Raw genomic sequence first — 26,594 nt, 5'->3', positions numbered from 1 at the left:
TGCTGCAGGGCTACTACCTTGGGGATGTTAGACCTTTTGGGTTGCATGCAAAGCACCACCAGTGGACTAAAGCAGTCAAAGAGGGATTTCCCCTTCTCCCCCTCTGGTTCCATTGCATTAGCCCCCTTAGTCTACTACTGCTCCTGGGGGCTAAGGGTGGAGGGGAAATGGTGATATTCAATCTTCCCTCCACTGCCAATGTGTTATTATGCCAGAAGAATGGTATCTTTACATCCAACTACTGAAGACTAATAGTTTAATTTCTATCCATTTACCTATCTACCTACCTCCACCTGAGATCCCAGAGAGCCACTGCCAGTCTGAATAAACAATACTGACCTTGATGGACCAATGGTCTGATTCAGAATAAGGAAGTTTGGTGTCTGCTATCTATTATATGCTGCTTCCCCCTGCATTCTCTGTATGGCAGGTTTTACACAGAATGTGTAAAAAAGTAAAGGTAAAGGTTCCCTTGCTTGAAAGCCAGTCAAATCTGACTCTAGGGTTGCAGTGCTCATCTCCGTTTCAAAGCCGAAGAGCCAGCGCTGTCCGAAGATGTTTCTGTGGTCATGTGGCCGGCATGACTAAACACCAAGGCGCACGGAACGCTGTTACCTTCCCACCAAAGTGGTACCTATTTATCTACTTGCAATTTCTTGCTTTCGAACTGCTAGGTTGGCAGGAGCTGGAACTAGAGATAGGAGCGACAACTTGGGTCTCGAACTGCTGAACTACTGACCTTCCACAGCCTGCAGTTCAGCGTCTCAACCACCTGAGCCACCGCAGCTCCCAAATACTATATTTAGCAGTTGATTGTAACTAGTTTTAAGAAGCATCAGAATGTCTCATGCACTCAGTGACTGAATCTGAGACTTGCTAGTGCATCGTGAGTTTTAGAAAAGTAAGCATGCACTCAGGTTGTAGGATCATTTTTAAGGTATCAAAATTTCTTAGAAGAACATTATGACACCACCTGATCTCACGGTCCCCTAAGCAAGCCAATGTAGCCATATATTATAACCAGGAATCCCTTGCTTACATCGTGTGAAATTCTTAATGGACAGTATGTACAGTTTTTTTAAAAATCCTCTCCCCCCCCCCTTCACTTTTACCCTAGGGAGTAACTTTTTCATCCTACAATATATATTTAAATTATTTGAAAAGGAAGAAAGAAATGCAGCAGGAGGAGCTGGGACAAAGAGGATCAGAGACTTGAACTTAAATTGTGCCGTTCACTGAATGCACACGACTATCCCCCCGCCCTTTTAAATTACAAGTGGCACTTTATACCGCTCCTTGAAGGATGGAAGTAGAATGCGGCCAGGAGGGGATTTCTCTTCCAGCCATCCCCAGAGGGAGCTGCAAAAGAGTCCATTCCGCTGTCAAACTTGACCCCTGCTCTGTTCAGCATTAGTAGCCGTTACCAAGGCGACAGAGGCGATTCCCTCCCCTTGCTCTCGGCATGTCCTCTTGCTTCTCTTCTTTCACGGCTATCCCGTTAGCACTCGGGGCAAGATCTCGCGATGCTTGCCAAGTGGAGTGGCCGCCATATTGTGTGACACTATTTTGATTTGGCCTCGGCTGGCTGAGACGCAGCGAGAGGAGGCGGGAGGCGGTGGGGGGAGGGACGGGAGCGACTGGGAAGCCGGAACGGTTCCAAACGAGGTCGGGAGCGGCGCCCACAAAACACCCACCCCCCAACCCTTCCCGCCCTCCTCTGCCCGCCACCACAGCAGCAGCACGGAACCCCCCTTCCTCCCTCCCCCGGTGGCGGCGGGAGGAGGAGGAGGCGGCGGCGGAGTGGCTGGGGGGAGTCCCCCTCGCTGGTTGGAAGAAGAGGAGGCGGCAGTGGCGGCGGCTGTAGGAGGTGGAGAAGCAGCCGGCGGAGAAGAAGGGTAAGGCTTACCCCGCCGACGTGGGCCTGGCGGCGGCTTGCTCCCTTTCCTACCAGACGCTCGGCCCGGAGGCCCGTGAGAGGCAGGGGATCCTGGTCCCCTGGCTGGGCCCACGCCCGGCCGCCTTCTCCCAGAGGGAAGGGAAGAGCTGCTAGGGAAGCCCGAGGGCAGGGGCGGGACTGGCCCTCATTTCCAACTGGGCTCCGGTACAATCGCGTCTTGCTGCCCTGTCCAGCCAGAGGGAAAAGTCTCTGAGCTCCGGCTGGTGGTTTCCTTTTAAAGGTAGGAGTCGAGCCTGGGAGAGGGCTTGGCTAAGGTAGTGTGATGAGTCGGGATTTAAAGCCAGGTTCGGATTTGTAACTGTTTGGGTGTAGGGCTGGCCCAAGCTATTGATCCGCCCCAAAGTACCTTCCCCTTGGGCAGCCCCTGCGGTTTCCAGGATGGGCTATAGAAGCAGCATTTGCCTCTGTATAGTGGCAGACCAGATCTGGCCAGGGTGGGGAACTCTTATACTACTCCGTGAAGTCCAGGATGGGCTTCAGAGGCAATGCTGACGTTGCAGCCTGTCCTCGACCCCAGCACCGCCCCCCTCCCCCCCGTGCTGCCTGACATATCCAGGATGGGCTGTAGAGGCAGTGCATATCTCTGCATCCTGCCATTGACCAGGTGGCTGCACAGGATTGAGGGACTGTTATCTCTGTGCTATGAGAAGGTTCAAGAGAGGTGGTAATGGTAGTTCTTGCTTCTGTAGGCTGTCCTGGACCCAAAGGGTGCACAGGATAAGAGAATGACCCCTGGAGCTGTCTCTCAAGCCCGGCAAAGTCCAGGATGGGTTGCAGAAGCAGTGCTTGCCTCTCAAGCCCATCCTAGACTGCATGGCAGCAGCACAGATCTGAGGCAATGATCTGCGCAGCTTGCACCTGTTGCTACCTCTCCGGCTGCTGTGTTTGTATGGTTTAATGCTCCGAGTCCTCTAGAATGGTGAGCTAGCCCTGTTTGGAAGCACTATCGTACCTATTTGCTGTACAGGAACACCCCACAGAAATATCAATTCTATTGCTCTTCATGAACTTGCTGAAGCTTGTCTTCAAGTAGGGATTACTTGCGACAGTGTGCCTTATTTCTCATGTCTGAGGCAATTCCACCTGTTAAGTTGAGAAAATGATGGATCTAAGTAGACAAGCTAGGGCCTATTCCATGTTTGTTGTTATCAAAAAGATTGTAAAACGTGGACTGAAGTTGGGAACCAGAAGCACTAGAAACCTTTCCTCTGCCCTGCTAAACAAACTTCAAGGTGACAAGGAACTTAGGATATCTTTTGCAGGGAATGTTGTTTCATAGATGTGAGATATCCTTCAATTGGAGTGTATGACGTTTGGCATTGTTACTTATGAATAAAGAAGTCTGCTGAGATTGTGTGTGTGTATGTTGTGCTTATTCTTTTTCATTCTAATTTTAATTAGTTACAGGGAAGGACTTGCCCAAAATGACCTTGTAAAGGGTCCTGGCCTCTACTACTGCCATGACTGTTCACCTGATGGAGGCCAAAGAGTGGGCTGGAAAGAGAGAAGGTACTACTGCTATTCTCCTCCTTGCTGACATGGTGGCATTGTGAGGCTGGTGAGGAGGAACATGGCAGTGCCTGGCTTCAGCCTCTATTAGCCCAGATGTAGTGCTGTTGGCACCACTATTCCTCTCCAGCTGCCATCTTTCCCATGCTTCTCCTTACTGGTTGCACTGTGCCTTGGTTAGCCCAGGGCAAAGCTGGGTGTTGCCATGCTTGTTCTTCTCCTCATCCCAACACAGGGGTTCTGGAACAGGCAGCCCTTTGGGGCAGCAGGCCATTGGGACTTTTCCCAGTAAACTAAATGACCAGTCCGCCCCAGATTTCTGTTTATAGGAACAGCTGGTTCCTTCTTTTATCATGCTTTGGATTGAGAATATTTTATGGAGGTGTTCAGCAGTTGTTAAAAGCCATATAAGTAAACTTCTCAACAATTAAGTCTGGCAAAATGTAGTAAAGGTGTCACTTCTTAAGTTTAATGCTCTGCAGATAAAGCATTCATGATGCTATTGATGAAGTGTGAATATTGACTTTCTTTCCAAAGTGTATACAAGTGTTTAGAAGTAATTTTATTTGGGACTCTGTTTAGTAGACAGTACCAGAATAGAGCTGCGGTGGCTCAAGTGGTTAAGACGCTGAACTGCAGGTTGTGAAAGGTCAGTAGTTCAGCAGTTGGAGACCCGGGTGCCGCATGACGGAGTGAGCTCCTGTCTCTAGTTCCAGCTCCTGCCAACCTAGCAGTTCGAAAGCAAGAAATTGCAAGTAGATAAATAGGTACCACTTCAGTGGGAAGGTAACAGCGTTCCGTGCGCCTTGGTGTTTAGTCATGCCGGCCACATGACCACGGAAACGTCTTCAGACAGCGCTGGCTCTTTGGCTTTGAAACGGAGATGAGCACCGCAACCCTAGAGTCGGATTCGACTGGCTTTCGAGCAAGGGAACCTTTACCTTTACCAGAATAAATGTACAGTTGCATCATAGAATGCTATTTAAACCTTCGTCTGGTGTGCAGCTCCAAGGTAGTGAAGATCAGAGTGTGGAGTCAGCATACAATGTACAGTATCTGCATTTGCTCTGGCTTTAGGAAAGTAGCAATACTAGTAGAGTACTCTTAAGTATACTTCCTGCAGCTGCTGTTATTCTAGGCCTTTGGTGACTAGAACAAATGTGTAATATTGATAGCACCATAAATATTAACATATTTCTTCCATAGTACTAATTTCTGTTAACAGGGTTTAGTAAAAATATTTTGATTGTGTATGGAAATACCTTCCTTGCAGTGAGTTTCTGTAAATTTAGAAAAAGGAAATATCTGTCAATTTTTGTAAAATAGGTTTTGCTTAAATATTTCCCAATTTGGATGATTTCAGATTTCCATTTTTAGTGGGATAGTAGTGTTGTTGTCATAAGTCTATAAAGAATTGTATGTGTTGCTGCTTAAATTTAATGATGAAAAGTTTGAGCTAACATCACTTTTTCTGTGGGTGTAGAGTACTAGTTTTTGTCATTAATTTCATTAATATGACTAAATACTGACTAAGGAAAACATACAGTAGATTTTATTTCAGTTCATAGCTACCACCTTTTAATTGTGTAAAGTCACCTTTAAAGCACTATATGGTCAGGGGCTGACATACCTGAGGGACCACCTTTCCCCATATGTACCCCAGCGAGCACTGCATTCAGGGCCTCAAAATTAATTGACCCTCCCGGGTCCCAAGGACGTCAGACTGGCAACGGCCAGGGCCTTCTCGGTGGTGGCTTCGTACTGGTGGAATGAACTCCCAGAAAAGATCAGTGCCCCGCGGGACCTTTTACAGTTCCGCAGGGCCTGCAAGATGGAGCTCTTCCACCAGGCTTTTGGTTAAGGAGCCACCACCAACACCACCAACAATATCATCACTAAAGATCACTAACAACTGAGAAAGATAGAGCTCTATGCCCTGATTCTACCGTTACACCCTGTGTCTGCCGCATATATATGATAAAGATCAAGAAGCTGATGAGCAAGGCAGATTATATTAACATAACTGTTGCCACCATCCCTGAGTCTTAGTTAAAACTAGCTAGCACTTTATGACATTGGATTGTTTTTAGATGGTTTTATCTATGTTATGTTCTTGATGTTTTATCCTTTTGTAAGGGTCTGCTTTGGTGGGGAAGGCGGGGTATAAATTGAATAAATAAATAAATAAGACCCTCATGCCACTTGCATTATACACAAAAAAATTATCCTGATGTGAAATTATGAATATGCTTTATACTTCTTCTGAGGATTGCTGAGACATCACAATAAAATCTTTGCAGAAAATGCTAGATGCTGTAGCACCCTGGTGCCTGGGATTTGTTAAGCCTTGGCATAGCATCTTTTTCTTAGCGTTGAAGAAGTGCAGCTAGTCTCTGCAACAGTTAGGATATTGTTGGTAGGGAGTGATAAGGATTCTTGATTCAGAATGTGTGGCTTTCTGGCAGGCTTGAGTAGCAATTAGTATGTCTAATATCATATATAATGTTCATGTTTCTGAACATGGTGGATGGCATAGTGTAGTTGAATGACGGGTCTTGTTCTGAAATATACTTCAAGTAGCTTATAGATGTTTTGGATTTGCCTTTTGTTTGCAGTCCTTTAGCTTTTAAATTAATATTTTCAAATGGGCTGTTGTAACTATGAAACATATCCTATTTATTAAAAAGAAAATTGGACTTCAAAGAACACATATACTGAGTAAGTGACTGGGCCCCACATCAGTCGCAGGAATATTTTGCCAGCCTGTGAGCAAAGGATGATTTATATGTGGCATTTTTCCTACATGAATGGGAATTTTATATAGTCACATAGAGGACTGATAATTTATTTTGCCATGTGTACATAGATTAGCCTGTGTACATGCTTTTTTCTACACGGTGATGATGCAAAATACAAATTATTGAGGAGGGAAAAAATTAATGCTTATACTATGATGAGGGTAGAAACTGTAGTGTAAAAACTCACATTTTGAAGATGACTAGGATTTCTTTCCTTTAAATATGGATGTCTAACATTGTTTTGAAAATCTTTGGTATAATTACTTAGAGTGTTAACAGAGGGAACTGTGGAGAAGAAGTCATAATTTTTTCCCACCTAGTGGCCACTGAAAGTAGAAAGTTTTGGATTTGTCATACCTTGCACTAGGTGATCCAAAAGATGGAATAACTGACCGGGGCTCAGAGAAAGACCCTCGCTAGGAATTTAACCACATTCCATGTTTTCAGTATCTTGTAAGGCTAGGTGTATTTGTTAGAGCATTTTCTTAGAAACTGTGATGCTTCCCATCACTCATAATATTTTCTGGCTTTAGAAGCTCTCTGTTAGTATCTGTTTTAGACTAGCTTATTTAAATAGTTGCTCATTGAACAGATTGTTTCCTCTCCTCTAATTTATAACTTGTAGTATTACAATAAAGGTTTTTGGCAAAATTGAGAGTGTTTTACTGAAAAAAGTCATGGCTAGATGAATTCATAAAGTGTCTGACATGATGAACTGTGATTAGAGATGAAATAAGCATGCAGAAAGCTTTTGACCTTGTTTCAGCCAGGACTGGATGATCACACTGCCTCTTTTTACAGTATTCAATGTTATGTTGCTGTTGGTGTTTTTACAGGAAATGGCACCCCAAAAATTCCACTGATTCAGAAGTTGTATGTTCTTTTCAGTTGTACTCAAAGTGGTGGTGGGGGGAGTGTTGTCAAGTCACAGCCGATTTACAGCAACCTCATAGGGTTTTCACAGTAAGAGATGTTCAGAAGTGGTTTGCCATTACCGACCTCTGAGTACTGACACTGAACTCCCTTGGTAGTATTTCCCATAAAAGTACTAACCAGGGCCAATCCTGCTTTTGAGATCTGGTGAGATTGGGCTAGCCTGTGCCATATTTAAACTGTAATTTAGGTGTAGGACCACGGACTGTAATCTGGGAGAACCGGGTTTGATTCCCCGCTCCTCCACATGAAGCTGCTAGTGTGACCTTGGGTCAGTTACAAGTTCTTTCAGAGCTGTTATCTCACAAGCCGTTATCAAAAGAGCTCTCTCAGCCCTACCTACCTCACAGAGTGTCTGTTGTGGGGAGGGGAAGGGAAAGGAGATTGTAAACTGCTCTGAGACTCCTTCAGGTAATGAAAGGCAGGGTATAAATCCAGTCTCATCTCTCTTCTTCTAATTTGTTCACTTCAGTATGGCATAAATTGATTGAGGTGCTTGCACTGTCTCTGGTGTAGAAATGTTGACTACAATAAAGAAGAAAAGTCACCAGAGATCTTTCAAGTTCAAGGCAAAGGAAGAAATAATTTTTGCCAGCTTAATTTTCTTTTTTGGCATCAGTTTCATTAAAACAAAACTTTGATTTCATATTCTTTTAAGGGTCAAATGAACAAACCAATTGCTGGCATAAATAAATAAATTGTTAAATATTAACTTTTAATGTCTGCCTTATAATAATTCACATAAGCTCATTTGTATTAAACATATAGCATTTTTAAAAGAGTCAGAATGCCATTATTCACTTACCTGTTTAGTGTCCCATTATATTTCCAATTATGTTGAAATTACAGCTTGGATATCTGAGGAAGTGTGCATGCACACAAAAGCTTGGATATCTGAGGAAGTGTGCATGCACACAAAAGCTTATACCCTGAATAAAACTTTGTTGGTCTTAAAGGTGCCACTGGACTGGACTCAAACTTTGTTCAGCTTGGATATTGTTTACTTACAGAAACTGTTTAGAACATAAAGTATAACAAGTGTCAAGGGATGTGACAGCAGTGATGTGGGTTTATCCATTTGAATGGGAAGATTTTCTGAAAAAATTTCCTTTCAAATTTAAATAAATGTAATAATATTTAAATAGTATTAGCAGAAGAAGGCAAATACACAGTACAAGCACCGAGCCTATCCCACATTTAGACGATCTAACAAAATTGATCTGCAACACAACAGCTCTGACAACTATAGATAGACTATATTTACATATGTGGGGAGGAAAATTTGATTGACAGTGTTGTTCTAATGGATACATAGCTGGTAGCAAAGATGTGCTGTATATAAAATAATTAGTAAAATATATTCCTACACGATATTTTGTTGCTATGAATGTTTCTCTACATGGAAATTTATAGAAGGTATAAGAAATCTGGGTTACTTATAGGACAAACTCTTAGTAGACGGGGCTTTAACTATTCTAGAAATTCCAAACAAGTCTGAGTCTTCAGAATAAAATCAGCTATTGTTATGCAAGGTTAATTTAATAGCAGTATGGAAAATTGTACCCATTCTATTTTGAGCACATTTGCATATCAAATTTCACTTGGTGATAAGCAGTTTAAAACTTACTAAAATCCTGGTTAGGAGCATGTGTGGAATTCAGTCTGCTTTTACTGCAAGAAAATAAATGCTTCAGAACAGTTCTGTTGTTGTGCTTAGTAGTTAACAAGAAGAAAAGTTTTGTTTTGGAGCTTCAGGGCATGGCATCCTTACAAAAATGTCAGTGATAAAAGACAATATTCAACTTCTTACTTTTATGTGAACAACTAATATGTAGTTAGTATTTACCAAATTCAGTTATCCGTATCTATGAGAGCCTTTTTCTGAATTGAAGTGCTTATGCAGATCAATTCAAATAGCAAAAGGGATGGAGAATTTGAATTTACTCTCTTGATTTGGTTAGTAAAATTACAGTTTTGTGTATAATGCATGCAGGCATGTCCAGTAGAAACCAAGGAAGTTGTATGTACGTACAGTGTAGGACTGTAGCCTTACAGTGCAGTCCTAAACAGTTACAATGGGTTTAGAAGTGTCTAACTCTGTTTAGTCAGGTATAATGATACTATATTAATCTTAATCCCATTGCAAAATTATTTTTAGTAAATCAGAAATGTTCTTTTGTTTCTGGTTGATCCCGTTGGTTTCCAACTTTGTGCAAACCTGACTGATAGGAATGTTTAGAGACAAAGCATTGTATTACTATATGTTATACAGATGCAAAATCCATTAACTTCACTGGATTTCCAAGTAAGTGTACCAAGGATTGCAGCTTTAGGGTAGTACATTTTTTGCAAAGGGAAGCCCTGCCAATAGTTTGTGGACTTCAGAACTTCTAATAGCATCCTGGCCTATGAAATATTAAGCTTTTGTGGCACATTGGCAACTTGAATGAGGAAAAGAAACTGATAATTTGTGAATGGTTTTCTCCCTGATCACCTGGAGGCATTTCTTACCATACTGCAATTATAGGGCAAGTTCTTGCTTCCCCTGTAGCATTGTTTCTCATACAGGTGCCTGGGGTCCATAAGAGTATTCTGAGGGATCTGCAAACTCTTAATAAGAAAGAGCAAGAATCCAGTAGCACCTTAAAGATTAACAAAATTTGTGGCAGGGTCTTGTTAGTCTTTAAGGTGCTACTGGACTCTTGCTCCTTTTCTTTCTTTTTTACTGCTACAGACAGATTAACATGGCTACCCATCTTGATCTCTCTTTATAAGAACAGAGAACAAGTCCTTCATATGTGTATCTGGCTAACATGAACATCTCAGTTTTCTAGAAATGAGGCAAGGGATCTCCAAGGGCGGGAGATAGAATCAGCTTCTCTCTCTTTTGGAGGCCAGCTTCCAGATTATTTTAAGATCCTTGTCCAGAAAATATACAGGTTAGATGCTGAAAACCAGTAGCTGTCCTAGGAACTCTATGGGCTGAGTGACACTGTGGAGGTATAATTCTAATGCAGGTATCATAATTAATTAGGGTATAAAGCTAAACTGCTTTTCAGTCTGGTGTCCCATACTGAGGTTTCAGCATAGAGACGAAAGAAAGCCACTCTGCGTCCATAAACAGTAAGTGGTTTTCAGTTGAATACTAGGTATTTGGTTTTTATGTGATAGTCTTTTCTATTCCAAAAGCTTGTCATGAAATTTTTTATAGGCCCTTTCCCACCCCTGCTCAACTGTCCTCTAGCAGGCCATTATTAACCAATAAAGTAACTTCTTGCTGTCTGTGATGTAAATTGTCATCAGATCCAGGGGTAATATTGATTAGAATGTGGATCAGGGACCTCTGAGTTGTAGTCCTATAGAATCCACTGTCCTTAAACAATAGAAAAAAGAGAGCCTTTCTTTGTAACTTTGTAGAGTAAGAGAGAACTTTATAAATCATATTTATATTTGTTGCTGAGAAAATCGGAAGCCTCCTTTTATTTTATATAGTTTTTCTTCTTTGTACTGTTATTTCTTTGTTATTTGTTATTCTTTTTCTTAATATAATTCTACACCCCAAAAATAAATAAATAATAAAAAAGAATCCACTGTCCTCTGAGGCCTAACATTACAGTAGGCCATAGAGAAACAGTACAAACATTTTCCTTCAGTATAGCTAATGAGGGTCTTATTATGTTGTTTTGGGGAAATGGATGATGGAAACCTTCCCAGGCACACATGAACTGCCATGCCGTGCTTTGAAAAAGGGCTATCCAGCATGTGATATGTGATGACATGGTAGATTTGAAAGTTTGTGAAAATTTATCATCAAAATAGGGATTTAAGTTTGCTGAATTTCAAGAACTGTTGCCCTACACATTTTGAATAGAAATGTAAATTTTGAAACCATGGGAAATCTCCTTTTTCTCAGAAAAAATACTGGAAAAAACTGAAATAAATTCAATACTTTCTCTAGCATAATTGCATAATTTATAATGTAATATTTGTTGTCCAGATTATTCACATTTAATCAAGCTATAAGGTTGTATATGGGTACAGTAGTGATAGGGATGATGGTCCTGACAGATGTTCAGCCACTGTAGATCTTTCAGCACAGGGATGACACAATCCCTGAATCCCGTCACTGACAATAGCTTGGCTGCCATACTTTGTACCAGCTTAAGTTTCCGGACAGTTTTCAAAGGCAGCTCACATAGAGTGCACTACAGTAATCTAATGTGATCAGAGCATGGATTATTGTGACTAGATCACACTCTCTGAGCAGTGGTTGTAGCCAAAGCTGATCGGAGGCACTACATGCCTTTGATTTATTTATTTATTTTATTTCCAATTTATACCCCGCCTTGCTGGTAAAAACTGGCTCAAGGCAGCTTACATAAGTTAAAATACAATAAAATCAATAAAACCATAAAATTCATAATAAACAATTGCATAAAGTGCTAGTACAAACAGATAGCGGCGGTTTCCTATGCATGATCCAGTAAAAAAATAAAATAAAATAAAAATGATGAGATCTGGTCCTTCGATTATAGACCAGAATCCAGCAGCAGTACCAAGTTAGAAATCTGATGTCTCAGGTGAGGGGATGTACAAGCCCCACCAGGACTGATCGACTCCTCAGTACTTGAGATGCCTTGTCATTGACTAACATCACCCCAGCCTTGTCTAGAATGAGCTTCAGTTTATTGGCCCTCGTTTGTCCTTATTCAGGACCTTCACAGGTCCATGGAGCTGGGTGTCATTTACATACTGGCGGTACGTGTCCCAAATCCCAGCAGTTTCATGTAGATGTTAAAAGCATGAGGGATAAGACGGTTCCCTTCAGATCCCATAGCATAAGTGTTATGGGCTGAACAGCAGTCTCCCAGCACCACCCTCTGGAATCAGGTGTTCAAATAAGAGCAGAACCACCACAGCATGGTGCCCCCTACTTCCCAACCCAGCTGGCCTCTTCAGAAAGATACCATTGTTGATGGTATCAAAATTAGCCAGGAGGTTCAGGAGACTCAACAGGGACACACTCCCCTTTCACTCTCTCATTCAAGATAATCATTCAGGACAAGCAGAGTCATTTCTGTCGATACTGAGGCTTGATTGCAGATTGAAATGGGTCTAGGTAATCTCCTCCAAGACCGCCTGAAGCTATATAGTTGTCATGTACTGAAGCACCTAGGCCAAGAATGGAATAGCATCCACCAACCAATAGTTCTTTTTGTTACTGCAATCCTGGGACACCTTTTCCAGGAAAAGTCTCATGATTGCCTCTTTCAAAGTGATGAGAACTATATCCTCCAGTAGAATGCATAGAATCCTGTCTGACAAAGCATTTCACTGATTATGGAACAGAAATTTTTTAATATAAGAGTTATTTTCAGTACTCCCCCAAATTTCTTCCGGGGAAAGTCCTCTGGGGAGACAGGGGGGGGGGATGTTTTCCTGAATTTGTTGAATCCATCACGTCTTGAACTTTCAAGTGTTAATTTTTGGAGTCTACAATATATGTTGGCTTAATGTTGGAAGGTGACTGTTCTGCATGACATGAAAGGGCATGGGTATAATGATCTTCCAGTCATGTGCTTTCTTCCTTGTCTGTATTTGGAAAAATGTGTTCTTGGGAGGAAATATGTGAATAGGAAGAGAGATGATTATGCAGTCTTCAGTTGGATTCCAGGTCACTACACTTTGATCCTCGCCACTTTGTCTCTGGAATGACTGACTTGTGGAATAACAGTTGTTAATTTCAGCCACAAGTGCCATGTGGCTGGTGAAAGCCAACAGAGATACAATGTACTGATCAGGGAAATGAATCTAGGTTTTAAAGATACATTTGTCTTGGCTGGATTAGAGTTGGCTTTTGCAGAGCAGGCCAAGAGCTTTGGGCTGCCATTGCTTGAAAAGCAGATTAGTATAGGGGCCAAGAATGCCTTATATTATCTGCATCTGGTTTGCCCAACTCTCTCCTTTCTTAGCCAATCTGGCCATTCTTCATGGTTCTGAAGCCTTGCACCTGAATCACTGTAACACACTGTATGTTGGGCTGGCCTTGAAGGCAACTTGGAAACTGTAGCTGGTTTATAATGTGGCATCATAGTTATTCATATGGACTAGCTGATGGGAACATATATTGCCCACCTTAAAACAATTGCATTGCCTGACAGTTTGTTTCCAAGTCCAATTCAAGATGTTCGTTATGACCTTTAAAGCTCTTCATGGCCAAGGATTTGGAGCAAGAAGCTTTGTTTCAAGCTGTTATCTTTGATTCTTTGTTCCAAGCTGTTACCTTTGAATACTTATTTGGTAGCAAATTTACGTTTGCCATTGCATGCACAGACTGGTGAGTGAGAGCCAACCGTGGGCTACTGGACACATCTACCTGTATAATACATGTGTCTTCAGACTTTTATTTATTGTACGCAGGACAATGTATCACATGTATAAGTAAGAGAGCTTCAGTGATAGTACTAGGTTATCATCTAGTCTTGTGTATGTACTAGTTAGATCCCAGTGTCTATTCTTTAATTTTAGATACTAGGAGTTCCCTTGTTTCAAAGTAGAGATGCTGCTCTATCCTAGGATACTGTTGGCACATCTGGTATAAGTTATAGTACTCTAAGAGTTGTTGTGAAATGCCTGAGTGCAGGATTTGAGAAATCCCAGGTGCCAGGTCATCATGGTGCCTAGACATTGTGATGTGCCATCTAGTGTTTTCAGTGAGGATTTTATTGTAGTGTGTCTCAGTGATCCTCAGGAAAAGTACAAAACATTTCGCATCAGAATATGTTTTGCTGTGTATAACAGAAATACATATGCATGCATTTCTTGTCATTGCTTGTTTATGTTAACTTTCAGTAGTAGCAGATGAATTCATTTCTTAACCAGTTACTTTCTCAACTTGCTCTGATATTCAATTAGACAGAGCTTTTAAAAGCAAAATGAATTTAGGTTACGGTTTGTCTTTTTGTTTTGATTATGATAAACATGTTAATCTAAATTTATTCATATACTAAAACAATTTTATCATAGTTTTAATAAAATTACGAGACGCTGTGAAGAATTTAGGATTAGATTTTGTGATAGCAACAATGTGAAAATACAGTTAAATACAAAACAATGGCCAGAAAATGAGGCTGGCTCCTTAATGTTTGGGCTGGGCCCTATAGGTAAAGAATATTTGTAAAAGCCTTATGTGGGATATCTATATTACAACCTCCACTTGACTGTGAAGTTCACTGAATGGTTTTATTTAGGCTAAAAAAAACGACTAGCCCGAAATATTTAGCAGGGTTACTGTGCAGGGGTTTTTTTAAATTGAGTTTCTTGAAATAAATTAACCTCATCACCTTGTACTAAATAAGAGGGTTGGGGATAGGTTATCTAGGATTGTCCATCTGCCCAGTTTTACTTAAAGTATTTATATCCTGCCTTCTCTTCTTAGTGTCAAGATGGGTAACAATATAGCAACGTTGCAAGAGCGCAAAAGCATAAGTTAGTTATCAAGATAAAAACAGACATGCAAAGTAAAAAAAAACTACCTCAAATTAAAAGTCAATACAAATTAAGAACAAGAATTAAAAATGCACACAATTTAAAAACATCCAAAGAGATTTTGTCAGTTAATGAGCCATATATTGGTCAAGCAATGTCTTTATTAAAACAAGAAAAAAGAATCTTGTAGAATTAGTAGGTTTGATATCTGCGGTAATAACAGACAACTTAACTTCCGTTATGAAAACTGAAACTTTAAAAATGTATTTTAAAATGAAAGTATTATTATTATTATTTATATTAGGCAAGGTTTTCACAATTAACAGTTCGGTGAACACTTGTTTTATGTTTTGGTCTTGGGATCACCAAGGCTGGCCTACAGTTTCAAAGTTAAAATAGAAATAGAGCAATGACAAAAAATAAAATTAAAAGTAGATTTTTTAAAAAAGCAATTGTATGGTGTTGGATGCAGGCCAATTCTTCTAGTTCTGTATTCTGCAATTATAGCAGGTAGCCAATAGGAGAAGCCTTGCTTCGCTTACTGCAGGGCTAGAGGGCAAACAGTGTTCACTCCTGCTCTTGCTAACAGGACACCATAGCAAATATACACAGTGTCATTCATTTCAAGACTCCAGTGTGAATTGAATTGAACAGCATGCCAATTAGGATTAAGACTTAAATTACAGAGATGACTTTTTTAAAAATCTGAGAAACACCTCTTGATCTGTTATTTTAATAGTAGCACTATTTTAATAGCAAACTGTTTTTCTGGCTTTTGCCTAGAGTTGTAGCATACTCTTTATAATTCTGGTTTTTATATTAGGCATTGCTTTCCAGATTCTTAAAACTATAGTGGTGACAATATTTATTATTTATTTTAAATATTTCTATGCAACCTTTGTACACAAATAGAGTCCCCAAGTCAGTGAACATAAAAATATCAAAATATTTCTACATTAAAACATCAAGATATTAAAACAGCATTTAAAATAATGTGTATATAAAATATTTAAGCAACTTGATAAAACACATACAGTACAACCAGAGAGGAGGACCAATAACAGTTTGGGGGGCTGGGATATGAAGCAAAAAAGTCTTTACTTTCTGATGGAAGACGATGATGGAGGGAGACAGATATATCTCCCTGGGGAAGGAGTTCCAAAGTTTCAGTGTCAAGACCAAGAAAATCTCTTCTTGGCTTAGAACATAAGAGAAGTCAATGTTGGATCAGGCCAATGGCCCATCCAGTCCAACACTCTGTCACACAGTGGCCAAAAATACCAGGTGCCATCAGGAGGTACAGCAGTGGGGCCAGGACATTAGATGCCCTCCCACTATTGCCCCGCATCCAAGCAGCAAAAATACAGTGCATCATTTGCCCCCAACTGAGAGGTCCTATTTATACCTTGTGGCAATAGCCACTGATGGACCTCTTCTATATGTTTATCTAATTCCCTCTTGAAGCCGTCCATACTTGTAACCACCACCATCTCCCACCTATCTAGCCTCAGATGGTGGGGGTAGCTGAAGTAGGCTTCCAAAGATGAGTGGATGTGTAGGTTTATAGGAGAGTAGGCTGTACTTAAGGTATGCAGGTCATAAATTGTATAGGGCGTTATGGTTCAATACCAGCACCCTGAATTAAGCCTAGAAGCAAATTTGGAGCCAGTGCAAATGGAACAAGACTGGAGTGATATAGTCCCTATGACCCACTCCAGTCAGCATTCTTGCCACAGCATTCTGTACAAACCATAGCTTTTAGATGGTCTTCAGAGGCAGCCCTGTGTACAGCATATTGCGGTAATCAAAGCTAGTTGGGCTGAAGTTGGTAAAAGCACCCCTGTCCACTGCTGCCACCTATTTATCCAACAGGAGGCCTGGGTCCAGCAGTGCTGCCAAACTACAAACCTGGTCCTTTAGGAGGAGTGCAACCCCATCATAATGGAAATGGCATCCAAAGTTTGTTTCATGTTGACTCAAAACAAATATTTTAGTAAGTATTTATTTAACTTTCGATTTCTAGACCGCTCACCCCCGAAGGGATCTGAGCGGTTTACATAGTACAATTTACACTTCTAACTAGGGCCACACACAGTATTGGGGAGGGGAATGCCTACCAGGCACCCTACCGGCTAGCTCTTCTTCAGCGGCTCTTCTCTGCTTCTTCGTGGTGGCTTTGGCTTGGCTCTGTAGCGGCTCCTGCTGGGGTGGTTCCGTTGTCTGCGGCTATGTTACGCTCATTGCACCGGCCTCTGTCCTGGTTGGTTCTGGCCGAGCCCACACCGTCACGTCGCTGCACCTTCGGACCAATCCCTGCTTGCCTGCTCGATGTTTCGCCGCCATCCTTATATATTTAATATATAAGGTACTTGTGTGTATTAAATAGAATTATTTAAACTTGGAAACAAGTTTTCAGATGTTCCTATACCATACACACACACACAAATCCCAGCAAGCCATTCTTGCCCACCTAGAAACCAGAGTCTAGTTACTAGACTAATACTGAAGAGAACTGTTTTAATGGCCAGTCATAGTTCAGTGGTAAAGTATGTCCTTTGTATATAGAAGGTTCAGCGCAGGTTGGCATGGGGACACCCTGAATGGCATGGGCGCCACCTGGATGCCTCGGCTGGCAGTGAGCATTGGGCACCCTCACATACACATTCTTGTCTGTCATCACCCTCTGGGTGCAGAGTGCCTCTTTTGTGGAGTGCCACCTCTTTTGTGGAGTGCCACTGTGGGGTGCCCATGGGGGCTGATGGGTGACGCCCCCCCTCCCCACTGACATGTGCCCAGGGATTGTAACAGGAGCTGGTCTCTTTAAAGGTGGTGCAGCAGAGGAGGAGCGTTGCTCCTGTGGCTCACCCCTCTCTGCCCCTGCCAGTGACAGATGCTTGGCTCAGCCTCCTCACCTCTTGACTCTCATTGGTCCTGCCTGCTCTGTCTGTCATGTCACCCCTGCCTCACAACAATGCTGGAATGGACCGCTGTGGCATGATTGCCACAGACGATGCCAGAGCAGCACCCGGCAACACTGCTGGGGCACCTTTTTTTCATTCAGCCGCCATGTAACTATCCCCTTAGGAAGGTGACTAGTGGTGCTGCAGTGCAGGTACAACACAGGATTGCTTTGTTAGTGTCTCAGAGGTCCCGTTGCTCCTGGAAACTCTAATGGAATTGATGCACAAAATGAAACCTAATTATTTGTCTGTTAATATTTGGTGTTGATTATTATCATATGCAGACTCTCAGGAATGCATAGAATAAGGAGTGTGAGCACCCTATTTTGCCAAAGCAGCAGGATGTGGCCTTAAAGTTTATACCTTCTGTCTCCATGGATAGTAAGTTGCAACTCATTCAGCAAAAAATTATGTTTAAGATATACTGGACACCACAGGGATACATTAGCAAAAGATTGAGTAAGGTGTCTTCTGTTGGCATTGTAACTCACAGAACATGTCCCTTAAGCATATGCTTTGGGCATACCCAGCCATTTGTTTTTTTCTGAGAAGAATTTATTACTCATATCAATTTTGTATTAGAATGGTCATTGATTTTTGAGGATTCTTATGTTTTAAACTATCTGCCTGTTTCTTGGAGGCTAACTGGTGTAAATGAAAATGGACCCTCCATGCCCTTACTACAGCTAAAAGACTCATATTACAACATTTCCCCCTCAGTTCAACATTTTATTAAGTAACTGTAACATGACAATAGCAATATTAACATAATACAATATAATAAAATATAAGCATAAATATATAAGCCTCGGCCGGGAGGGCAAGGTAGAAATTTAATAAATAATAATAATAATTAACCCCTAATAGTAGTTAGCTTACAAGAAGTGCAATATACTACAGCAATAATGTGGCAGGAACGTTATAGTAACATTATAACATTGAAAAAAATAAATGCCCACTTCCTGTAAATCAATGGATTGAGGACCTTAGAACTCTATCAGTATTTGAATGCATGGCATATAGATGACAATTGCATATGGACCTATTGTTAAATACTTGGAAACCTTTTATAGAAATACGTATGTAGATCTACCACTACTGTTATATTTTTGTCTCCATTTTATGTATACTTTTCTTTTAAGCCCCCCCCCCCGTTCTCTCCCCTTGGATTTTGAGCTCCCCCTGCTCCCCCCCCTTTATTTTTTAAAAGAAAGATACATTAAAAATTCTCATGAACAGTTTAGAATACTAGGCATTTCTTATTAAGCACAAATTCTTCATGTTCTATCAGCTGCTAATGAGCCCTAACTAGGAAACTATCAAGATATTGTTGCTTTGAAAATCCAGCCAGATCTTCTCTCGAGGATGGTTTACTACGGAGCAGTTATTGAAGTAGCTTCTTTCCTCTGCTCCAACAGCACAGGGGCAAGGAGATATCAGCTCTCGTAGCTCCAAATAGATCTTGTAAAATTTTGAGGAACAGAGAGGTACTGCATTCTACCAGTATTCAGAACAAATAGAAGACAGTCCTCATCTGTGCACTAAAGACAATGCATGGGCAAAGGCCAAGTCACAAAAATATCCTACAACTTAGGCAGGTGTGCTTGAGTCCCTTTAAGTTTGGATGCAGGCTCTCTTTTGTACACATCCTGCAAAGGCTGATAGTATAAGGAAGCCCTCATATTATTTCTCCTCACTGATTTACCATTTACCTCACTTTCTACATCCAGACACAAGCCAAAGTGGATGCTGGCACTATTACAGCAGCACAATCTGAAGCCACTTAAGGATTCACAGATCCTAAGCAAACATGATGGGCGGGGAAACATAATTGAGCAACTGTACACCCTATGTGCAGTGAGTGTTAGGCATACAAGATTCTTAGAAATAAGCTCACCTCATGCTTCATGTAGCACTGTACCATAAGTATTGCCATCTGAACAAGTTCTAACTATAGCAGCTATTCTTTTTAAACCTTTGGTATTCCAGTGCTGTACATCACTATAACTCTAAGCCTTTTAGGGAAAAGTGATATAAAGATGTTCTAAATATTTGTAAGGGGGAAAAATAATATGGAAAAGAATATTGACATTTCCCAAGTCTGCCAAGCTAGTACCATTTTATTTCTTTACTGAGAAGCCGTTCATATCCTTTAAAATGGCAATTCCACATTTAAACTCTTATTAGTATGCATGCTTTATGCTGTGTAATAGGTTGCTAAATGGAAGCATGCAGTGGACTGGCGATTTTAACACCTCTCAAGAACTATGCTCCACAGAAGATTTATCAAAGAGTCATTTTCTCAAAGCCATTTGACATGTATAGCAAGTAACCAACAAGTAATTTCACATAGCAATTGGAACATTATAATATAGATCATTAATTCTACCCAACAATTTAAAGAGAAAGAATTTAGTGGATATAAAAGACCTAAATATTTGGCAGCCAACCTTTTCCTTAAGAGCAGAACATAATGTACCCACAAAACTAGTATTTACCAAACGTGGCTCAAAGATCAAGTTACACTTTTTTGGCTTTCAAACAAGTAGAGAATAGGGAATGCACATGTTCTAAGAATGCCACGAGGTTTTCAACAGCTTTAAAGAAAAAATCATATCCTTTCTTTACTCACAAGTTTATAAAATAAAATCCTTTAAAAAATCTCCCTAGGTTTTTTTTATTTTTACAGAAAGGTTATGTGATATTTTTGGGAAATGCATGATTTGGAATGCCACAAAAACACCTTTCCGCTTTGTTGTATGAACTTGGCACAGAAACAAAAAATGTCAAAGGCATACCCATGGATGATCTTGGAGACTGGAAGGGGAGGTGTTGTGAACTCCTAGTGCCTGAGCTTTTTAGTACTTTATATATAAAACCAGCATCTTGACAATGCCCCAAAGTCTAACAGGAGCCAAAGAAGAATCTGGATAACTTTTTCAGCATGATTCCAACCTCTGTCAGTGGAAAGCATTCCACACTAATAGAAGCATTAACACAAGTCATCAAAAACAGTACTCTGTAAATCACATGAAGGTAGTGCATTTTCAGGAGTGAAGGCAGAAGCACAGGCTGCTAGTTCTGAATTGGAAAGGAAGGACTACTGCTTTAACACCTAGGATAATTTTTGACAAGCACTTATAACTAGTTTCTCCACCTGAAATTTGAAGTGTGCTTCAATGATCAAAATGGAACTGCCGTCGCTCAGTCCCACAGGTAGCCAGTAATCCCACAGGTAAAATACACAGATTAAAAACACAGAGAACTTTTTGAAATGCACCTTTTACAGAAAGCCAGTCAATGTCATGTGTGATGCCTTGAGCCTATGGCTGTAGCCATGGATTTCAAGCCACATTCAGTGATGTGCTGAGACATACCAATTAGTTTTTCTTTCTTTTTTTTAGCTTGAGGGCTTTGCTTTTGAAAGGCACATCCATTTGGTTCACACCCTCTGGAAGGCAGTTCTGTGCTGGGGATATTTTTTAACCAAAGGAAAAACTGCTATCTGGCCACACATTTCATGTGGTTGCCTACCTTCAGAGACAAGGTAGCTGAATATCTTTCTGCCCATGCCATCCAATTTTCTACCATCTTATGGAGGGGAACAAGAATGGGATGCTTGCATCCCTTTGCCCTGAGAAGCCTCCACCACAACAGAATTTGGGGGCAGATGGGAGAAGGAAAAACCCACATAATTCCTGCTGCATCTTGTAAAGATGTTCAAATATTTTTGATGTCGATGTGACACAAGCTGATTTATTCTCATGATTCTTTTATTAATTTAAGGAGGGCCTGGAGCACTGATAGTGTTGCAGGCATTTGAGAGGTACGATCTATGATGCTTTTGCCCCAGAGCCTAACAAGCCATCCTCACTCCCTGCTCAAACAGCCCTCGAGCAAGAAAGCGAGACCCAGCCCTGCTCGGAAGCTAGGCAGGAAGCAGTTTTGGTGAGGGAACACATGTCCTAGCAAGAATCCCTCTCTGTCCCCCATCTCCCTCTTAAAGAGGGTTTAGAGCATTTTCCTTTGGTAGACTGCCACCACCTCCTGAGCCCTGCCACCTCACCAGTTTGGTATGAGGAGGAGCATCCAAATGAGGGCTGCTTTTGTGAGGCATATAGGTAGGAATCAAGGCAATCACTTTCTTTTAATTAATACACGCTTTACTATACAGGCAAAACTCCAGCATAATTACAGATTATAGGACTAGGGTGGTGGAAAGTGCCCTAAAGTCACAACTGACTTATGGCAACCCCACAGGGTTTTCAAGGCAAGAGATGTTTGCCAAGCTGGTTTGCCATTGCCTGCCCCTGCATAGAGGAGCCACTAGAGGAAGCAATACATGTACAGAACAGGAAAAAAATGCTACCAAAGAGACAGGAACTTACAAGTGAGGAAATGGGAATGCAGAAAAACTCTATGCCTATTGGTCAGGATGAGGCTTTCCTCAGCCATGGCGCTGCCACAAATACAAACACAAATGTCACCCCCTTCCTGCTCTCATCCGTGATACCACCTACTAGTCAAAAAACTGGAGTCTTGATTTTCTGGGATTGCTGCTTTAACTGCAAACCTAAGGAGGATGCCATATGGATCACTTGCTCTGAGTAGTATCACAAATCTTCAGAGACAGAGCATCAGGTGCAAATTGTCTGGTGACAAATCAGAATCCACAAATATACACAAATCCTTACCAGAATCACCCAGATTCAAATTACTGGCAGGATTCTGAATGTGAAAGCAATGCAGAAGTGTCATGTCTAGATCATGGGGAAGCTGGCTAAGAAAAACACAGCTAAACTGCTGACAGCACTATGGCTGTGGTGCTGACAAACACAGCAAGTACCACTCTCATGTGCGGTGTCAGGATTGGTGGATGCAAGATCATCAGGGCCAAAGGCTGAAGTGTTGGAGCTGATGGAAATGCCAACGGTGGGCAGGATACCATGACAAATGGTGCCAACTGCTGAGGTGGCAAGTATGTATCCCAGGTTGGACATCAGGAGAGGGGGACCTGTCAACTGACAGGGACCCCCAAACGGGAATGATACTCTGGAGGCATTCCAGGATTGGCTCCAATTCCAGTATCTCTACTTCAATATTGAACGCTGGCAGTACTGTTGTGGTTGCCCAGTAATGGCCACAGAGAGCACTGAGCTACAGGTGCTGCTTCTGTTATTTTGGAGATCAACGTGTGTGCGCATTTAGATTTCAGATTTTTTTAAAACCTGGGACTTTTCTTGGGTTTGTAGAAAAATCTGTGTGGTCTGTTCATGGCCTCAATCTCTGGATTTAAATATTCATAGATGGGGTCACATTGAGAATTAGATATATTGATGTTTTGTTAGCCACAATGGATCTGTGAAAAGTTAGGTGTGATATAAACATTCTGATATTCTTTTGCCATCTTCTGTCAGTGTGTGAAGACATTTTTGTCTCGTTTGGCATTCCTCAATGATCCTCCCTCCTTCCCCCCCAATGTTCTAATTGCTGTTTCTATGCTTTGTATTTATTTTAGCTTTGTTTTACGTGGGTTTTAATTTGTTAGCTGCCTTGGTAGCCTTATGATGGCAGAAAGGCAGGGTTAAAAATGTAAAATAAAATATTATGAAAATAAGATGACATTTAAACACAACTATACAGAGCCTGGAAGTTCAACATTTATTAAATCTCTGGAACTTACAGACATACTGGCAGTAGATCTAGCCATCTGGGCAAAAAAATCCAAACAACTAAAAAACTGCCTTAATTAGTACTAATCAACCTTATACACCTTTGAATTCTACAGAACTATTCTTCAGCAAAGTAGAAAGCGCAGAAAATATTGGAGGGAAGAGATGTTTCTGGTCTGGGGCAACAAAAGTCAGGAAAATGTCAGCATTGTTACTGGCAATAAGGGGCCAAGTTACACAAGTCTCAAGACAGACTCAAAATTTAATTTCCTACTCACTTTTGCTTTTAAGGGGAATTTCTTCCCAATACGAAGAAAAATTGCTATTATTTCCATAAAATAAGTCACCACCATGTAGAAATTGAAAAGTTGATTACATTAAATGAGGTGGTATAGTTAATTCTTTATGCATAAATAAATTATTTAAAACATTTGAAATACTGTGGTTTTCTTTATCCCACGAAGCTGCAAGTCTGCTGGCTTATCTTCAAGGAAAACATCAAATGAACAAGCTTGAAGGTCTACATACAAAACATCTCTAACCTCAACATGACCATTTCTTAGCCAAAACACAAAATCCATCCAGAACTCTCTAAATACTATCATGTCACTAACATGATTTGGTCAAGCTGTTCCTTGTAAACAAATGACCACTTTCTAATTAAACACACTATAACTGATATTCCAGAGGACCATAACTTTAATGGTTTAAACAGTTTTAACTAATCAATAGTAGTCAGTATGATTACAAATAAATCTATTAACATATTCACCAGCAACAAAACACATCCATATCTAACTCCCATACTGAAAAGGAGAAAACGGAACAAATACACAGGGAATGCCATAAAAGAAACAACTACACCAAAGGACAGGTGTAAACACACAAAGCAAAACACTGACAAATCAACAAAAATGCTGGAAAAATATAAGTATTCTTCCTCATGCATAAAACTGAGCAGCTTGGGGCAAAGCAAACTTCCATGGGGATCTCTCATTGAAATACAATGAAAGAACATACCCTGCTCATCGTCCTAATTATGAAGGCTATGTCACAAAGGGCCTCTGAATCTAATCTTAATGGTTGTTCAGGTTTATATGGAGGAAAGCACTTTGAATTGTGCCCAGATCTTTGAATCTCACAAGGCATGTGCTTCGAAATGTTAATGGGGTTCAGTTTTAGCTGAGAACACTGTAGGATGGGTTCATCTGTTATTTAGGCATCCAGTATGTATCTGTTCTGTCACTTGACTTATGCTTAGAACCATTTGCATCTATGATTAGTTAGATGAATCAGGTCCAAGAAATACGAATGCACAAATCACTATAAAATAAATCTTAATGTAGATTATGTTGCCCTTTATTTAACTGATGTAAATAATAGAATTATATTATTAGAATAATTTTAAAAATCTAATTTAGTGGCTTAGTATAAAATCACTGCAGAAAAAATGAAGCTATGTTCTTCAATATAGATTCTAATAACTTAAATCTGACCTCTTTTTAGGAAAGGTTCAGAACAAGAATATTATATAGATAATCTGATTATGATATTGCAAAAATTTAGCAGTAAATTAATCCTGCCAATATTCCTTCTATCACCAGTTATTAGAAAGGTTCATTTCAAACTTTATATAAATAATTTCAAGGAGTGGGGAAAATTGCATTGTGCAAGATATGATCAACTCATGGTTAATAATATAATGATTTTATACAAGACTGTGGGGAAAATAGTTGATTATAGTTTATCAATATTTGCAAATAAAGTTTTTTTAAAAACAGTCAAATAAGAAAGGGAGAATATTAAAATCTATTACTTTTTATGCTGGGTGAAGCTACTATTTAATAGCTATTATTGTTTGGGATTGGGTGGGGCACCTGCACCCACCTGTGGCTCTGGCAGGGGTGTAGTTACAATGGAACCTGGGTTTTTAAAAATACTTACTTTGGCATTAAGTTGTGCCATGTTGCGCCCTGCCCACAGCCTGATTTATCACGGTAACTGAGAATTCCCGATGTAATTTCCTTGTTCCTTGTTCCTGCCTTAGCCAGTCCTGGCACCCATGACCTTGCCAGCTCCGCCCTCCACAGAATGAATGACACCCTTGGTGTGTGGCTGGCTGGTATTGAGCCAAATTGGATGCAACTTCCCCAAGATGGAGCTTCTATGAGGCAAGCTGTTCCCTTCATCAGGGCTTGCAAAGGCTATGAGGGACTGTCTAAACCATCAAATGGCCAAGGAGGAGTTAGCTCTAGCTGTTTCTCAGGCAGTGAAGTGACTGACCATGCAGAGGGGAGAAGGAAGGAGCATTCTGATGGGAGGAGGAGGATCCAGGTGAACTACAGTCCCCTCTTCCCAAATCTGAGGACTCTGCAGGGTGGAGACAAATATGTCCCCCTTTTGCTGGGGAACTAGAAGAAACAAAAAAGGACACCACTGGCAAAAAATATATAACACACAAGCAAGTAAGCAAGTATATAATGATCAGATAAGCATAACAGCAAGTATAATATAATTCAAATAAACATAACAAATATGATAAAAAGCCGACGCGTAATCCGGATGCCTGTTGCCGCGTTTCGAATGATTCTTAGTCCAAATTGGAGTGCAATTCATCCGGAATAACAAATATGATAAAAAGCCGACGCGTAATCCGGATATTGCACTCCAATTTGGACTTTGATATTGCTTCCATGCTGGCAATAGACACATGGAAAGACTGTGACTTGTTTCTATTATGATTTATTATTGCACTTTGGCCTATTGATTTATATCATATTTGTTATGTTTATTTGAATTATATTATACTTGCTGTTATGCTTATCTGATCATTATATACTTGCTTACTTGCTTGTGTGTTATATATTTTTTGCCAGTGGTGTCCTTTTTTGTTTCCTGCATTGTACACTGGCTTCCCCCCCTCTTTTTTTGGGGAACTAGAAGATGCAGCAATCCTGGGTATGGCTGATTAACCCCCTTCCTTCTTCACACCAAGATACTGCTGAGCAGCCTCAAGCTGCAAAGTCTTCATTCAACTTTCCTTACAGGAAGCTGACACAGAGCTCCCTCCTCACAATTATTTAGTAATAGAGTTGCATTGTAGACTTGTTAACATTTTGGGGGAAATCATCAACAGATTAACCCATCTGTCTAAAATTACCTATTTTCCAAATACTTTTCCAATGTATCTTCATCCATGGCTCTCATTTCCTGGTAAACTGGCAAAAGGTCTAGAAATATGGATAGGGAAAAAATGCAATTTTTTTCACATGTGGTG

General features: G+C 40.7%; 1 protein-coding gene across 1 annotated transcript in view; it reads left to right on the top strand.

The window, feature by feature from the left end:
• The first annotated feature begins 1,595 nt into the window (after positions 1–1,595).
• TAB2 (TGF-beta activated kinase 1/MAP3K7 binding protein 2) overlaps positions 1,596–26,594 on the top strand; it is a 68,577-nt gene continuing 43,578 nt past the window's right edge. The window contains exon 1 of the mRNA XM_015415550.1: positions 1,596–1,895. The gene's annotated coding sequence lies outside the window, so the exon portion shown is untranslated. The remainder of the gene's footprint in view (positions 1,896–26,594) is intronic.

The sequence above is a fragment of the Gekko japonicus genome, unplaced genomic scaffold (genome assembly GCF_001447785.1).
Source record: "Gekko japonicus isolate JY-2015 unplaced genomic scaffold, Gekko_japonicus_V1.1 scaffold1870, whole genome shotgun sequence".
Lineage (NCBI taxonomy): Eukaryota > Metazoa > Chordata > Lepidosauria > Squamata > Gekkonidae > Gekko > Gekko japonicus.
Note: the sequence above shows the minus strand (reverse complement) of the source record. Positions and strands in the feature narration are given on the sequence as shown.